Source organism: Micropterus salmoides, unplaced genomic scaffold (assembly GCF_014851395.1).
Source record: "Micropterus salmoides isolate LMB-PRFRI ecotype aquatic unplaced genomic scaffold, ASM1485139v1 Ms_hic_scaffold_3803, whole genome shotgun sequence".
In the NCBI taxonomy this organism is placed as follows: domain Eukaryota; kingdom Metazoa; phylum Chordata; class Actinopteri; order Centrarchiformes; family Centrarchidae; genus Micropterus; species Micropterus salmoides.
In genome coordinates this window covers 32,109-36,786 of record NW_024043155.1, presented here as the reverse complement: position 1 = coordinate 36,786, position 4,678 = coordinate 32,109, and the positions used below count along the sequence as shown (strand labels likewise).

General features: G+C 39.1%; 1 long non-coding RNA gene across 2 annotated transcripts; it reads left to right on the top strand.

The window, feature by feature from the left end:
* Positions 1 to 110: 110 nt before the first annotated feature.
* LOC119884954 lies at positions 111 to 4,228 on the top strand. 2 transcript variants are annotated; one of them, XR_005441120.1, is made up of 3 exons: positions 111 to 263; positions 1,354 to 1,524; positions 3,338 to 4,228. It is a non-coding gene; the product is annotated as an uncharacterized LOC119884954 (long non-coding RNA). The 2 variants fall into 2 exon arrangements; XR_005441119.1 differs by having other exon boundaries at positions 2,441 to 4,228.
* The last annotated feature ends 450 nt before the right edge of the window (positions 4,229 to 4,678 follow it).

Below are 4,678 nucleotides of genomic sequence, written 5' to 3'. Positions count from 1 at the left end.
TTCAGTTTGATCTGGACCGAGACTACCTCTTTTCGTTGGACCAAATTTATTTGGTCCGGAACTGTTGTCCAGGGGAGGTTTCACACCTGCAATTTTGGTTTGGATCAAACTGAAAAGTCTGAAAGTCTGGAACAAACGAAGTTGGTGTGAAAGCCCCGTTAAACTCTTTTCTCTTGTTTATGTAGGTTTGCAAGGAGAGAAGGGAGAGAGAGGCTCTCAAGGAACTGGAGTCAGAGGACAGAGAGGCCCAAGTGGGCCACCAGGTAACACAGTTGGTCTTTTTCTCCCTTTTCATGGCTAAAATAGCTAGATTTTTCACGAGAAAGTTGTTGTTCTGCGGTTCTCTTACAACTTCAATTTTACACTAAAACACAGTTTCACAGTGACAGCTTTTTTGTGCATAGTTAGTCCAGTTAAAATGACACATTCCAGCTAGAAGCCAAAATTTACCTACAATATTTGTGTCTCAGGGACTTTGGTTTGGGCAGCTGCACCGCATAAATTCTTTGGAGGGACCCCAAACACATTCCCATTTTTTTCTTTCTCAAAGATTTATGTCTCGTGAATACTGACCTTCTCCAAACACTGTGCACATCTGATCTACAGTAAATGGAAAGTATTTACGTTCATCATTCAGGAGAGAATTTCTGTGACTAGCGTTTAGAAAATCTTGACTCAGTTTTTAGTCAAGGTCATGATGCAATTTTAGAAACAATTGTTGAAGAATGTTATTAGGCTGATATGTCAGTTTGAAAGAGTACATATCCTTTCCTCAATGCCAATTAATATCCAGTATGTTTTCTCTAAAACGCTCACCACTTCAGAAGAATTTCTTTCCCTCGGGAAGCTATTGCAAAACAACAGGAACCTTCTATTGATGTCTACCCCACAACACCAAACACTGACATGTCTGTTTCTGTGAATGAAGTGAGAAACAACTGAGGACTGATGACTCAGACTCACTTTTGTGTGTGTGTGTGTGTGTGTGTACTGTATGTGTGTGGGTGAGAAGCAGATTGTTGTACAATGAGCTCTCTTTGGTGGCTTCATTGACTACACATGGGCTCACTTAAGGGAGAGAAAAGAGTGAGGGGGAAAATTCCATCTTAAGTTTTCACCGTCTAGACAGATGGGGCCGGGGGGGGGGGGGGGGGGGGTTACTCCACTCAACCCCAGACTTTTTTTTTCCTTGATCAAACTTTTTAATTGAGCCACTGAAAATTTAAATTACAGCCCCCTGTTACCCCCACAAAAAAATCACTGAAGATTTACGGGTGATGTCAGTGGGTTTTTGTTCTGAGCTCCAGAGACCTTACAGACTGGCCTTATTTACCTCTTCTCTCTCCTTTGCAGGGCCACCAGGAGAGTCTAGAACGGGACCCCCAGGTCCTTCTGGCTCCGCTGGGCCTCGTGGCCCTCCAGGTCGCCAGGGTACTCCAGGGGTGAGGGGACCACCAGGACCCCCTGGATATTGCGACTCTTCTCAGTGTGTTGGCATTCCTTACAATGGACAAGGATACACAGGTACACTCAACACTGTCTAGGTCCTGCATGCTACTACATTAGATAAAAGAGTATGTGTATGCAAGTGTATGCATACTAATTACATTTGCAACTCCGTGCACTACTACTTTGATAATGTATGGAGATATAAATGTAAGTGTTCCAGAGTATTTATTTTTTTAAAGAACGCTCTTACAACTTATTTCCAAAAGAAGTTCAACTGACTGTTCACTAAGCCCCTCCTCGCTTACCATGGCTATAGACCAGACTGGGGAGGCATCGTGAGGTAGCAGGCAAGGTAGCAAAACAACTATTAGACATTTCTATGTCTAATACATACAAACTTAACAAGATAACATTAGCTTCATGAGTGGATTGGAAGCTAAATGTCCGAGGCAAAAAAATCAGGATCCTTGATGTAAAAAACATGGAAATAAAGAACTACTTTAGCAGTCCCGTTTTACTGCTTAGCTTAGGCAACTTGGACATGGGTTTATGCTGTTGTGTCACTGTTAGTAGTAAGCTAGTTAGCTTAGTAACATAGTAACTTAGCTCATCTTAGTAAAATAGTAACTTAGCTAACATAAACGCTGTTTGATCTATTCCTTACACTTTTACTCTTGTACGTATTTGTGTTTTTTGAAAGGCTAAAAAAAAAGACCCCAAACTCCAAACTCTTTATGTGATTCTACAGCTCCACTGCTTGGTTACCATTGCTAAGCTAGGATTTGACAATCGCTGTTTAGGGTTGGGGTTTAGTGAACAGTCACTTTGGAGCCACTATATTCCAATACCTCCATACATTTGATGTACAATTTTAAAACTGGCATGTAAAGCATTCTAGCTAGTGGTGAATGATGACTTGCATTAAATCATATAAGATGCTTATAACTTTGTCCCACAGAGAAAACTCACACCCTCTTTGAACTATTTTCAGGTTTGGCATAGTAAACGTTCTAAGTCATCTGTGCCACTTACACTTTGAAGTCCTGTTTCTGAGATGTTTGCCCATTTGCTATGGGGCATGTAAGGATAATCACCATGGACATACTTATTGAACATTTAAAACATTACAAAAGCCAAAAAACAGAATGGAGCAGTACTGGCACTAACATCATCTCACAGCTACAAGCTACAGTGATGGCAACCTGCTGGCCTGTTTGCATCTTGAACCACAAACCGTTGGGAGAAAAAAACAAAAAAAAGCAGAGACTGAATATTTCTACGAAGGACGGAGCATGTACAAACACCACCCAAAACAACTACTAACAAAGAGGATTTTATAAAGGAAAGCAATATTAATGTGGAGGTGATATGTGTAAATAAAACTAATTTTTGTGCCTTGTAAATGATTGTATGAACCAGGACGTTTCACTAAAAATCAAGTTAACATCTGTATTGAGCTTGTGCCTCATAACCCTCTGCTTACTTACCACCAGCATAACCTCTGTTTACAACGCCTCAAGTGACTTAAACAGCTCTGTTCCAGACTGACGCATGTTCCACTTGTACTTTTAATCATCATGCTCTTTGTGTACGTTGGCCAGATCAGTGATAAATGTTGCTCTCTTGCCATTCCCATGTGTGTTTTGTAGTATCAGCTGGTTATTATACTACATCTTATTATCCAATAGCTTGATGGATTTTATTGTAAATGTCATCACAGCATTTGAAACTGTTTTTTATTTAGCTTTTTTGGTATTTTAGGAAGCAATAGTTTGACACAGGGAATTTTTTGGGAATTCCATAGTGCAATATAACTTAAATTGTGCATGTGAAAAGTTGGAGAAGCAACTCTTTTTTTTTTGATTGGCCGTCCCAAATATTTTTCTAGCTGACCGCTACCAGCCTGAACCTGAGGTAGTGTCTATACCTGTGGAACCAGCTGGAGAGTTTGAGACAATACAATCACCCGGTTACTCACGAAACCAACGAGGAAAGAGATCACTACCACAAAAAATACAGACACACTAGCATCATAGCTACAACAAGGAGTTATGTAATATTGAAACAACTTCCATGATCACATATGTGAGGATTGTGATGTGATTTTCAGAACAAAACTAGTACTTACATGGGTTTGATACCCCCAATACTGAACATATATTTTTCTGACATGAGAAAGTTTAGCAAGATGAATACAAACCTACATGTTTCGTTCATTACAAACCTGTGTGCTTGCTGAGTGTTCCCTTTAAGTGTCTGCTTGTAATATAACTGCAAGTGTTTATCGGACTCCAATGTGTAATGCACTAATCATTTGAAAACTGGGAGGACGTATGTCAAAGGAAATACAGTATGTATGTTTTTTAACACTTTCAGACAATGTCAAACTTCAGTATGTAAAGCTGTTTGAGATACTCCATCGGTAAAAAAAAAGGTAAATGAATTTGATCCCCAAAGATGTGTGCATTGTGATGTTTTCTTAGGCCTGTAAACCAAATGATAATCTGATTTATTGTAACAAACCAAGCTTGTTTGTTTTTTTTGTTTTGTTACCAAAGGTGGAATTGCATGTTTGTGTTGTATATTTACTGAGGATTTCTAAGTCAGAATATAGTTGTTGTTTTCTATCTATGGAGTTTTGATTTGGTTGCAAGACTATGGACATAGAATTGCTTTTCTCATGTTTTAACTGCACATTTTGTGAATTCCACACAGCCTTATTTTCTTATTTATTTCTGAAACAGAAGAGGCATTTTTCAATAAAACTACTGAAAATGTAGCATTTGTTTCAGCTCTCCAGTCATTTTTGTCTTGACAACTCTTTACCTTCTCGCAGTATCTGTAACATTTTGCTCCGGACTCATGTATTATTGAAAAACACCCTTCACACCACACTCCCCTCTAGATGAAACAGAGTTTATTTGATCTTGAGTGACAAAACCGGTTCTTCCCAACATTAGGCCTTGAGAAATACGCTTTGAAGTTTGAACATTCATTTATTTTGACAGCTAAAGATATTTTGCGCCATCAAGAATGTCAGTTCATGTCAAAGCAACAAGCAGAGAAAGGACAGAGTGTGAAAAATAGTCCACAATACCTAACTATTCCAACATGGGAATTGCTTCACGTCTTTAACATGCACCCAGTTCGCTTTCATCCTTTCAGGTTGTAATGATTATGCGTAGATTTCCAAGGGGAGGAAATAAATAAGACTGTTATCTGCTGTAGG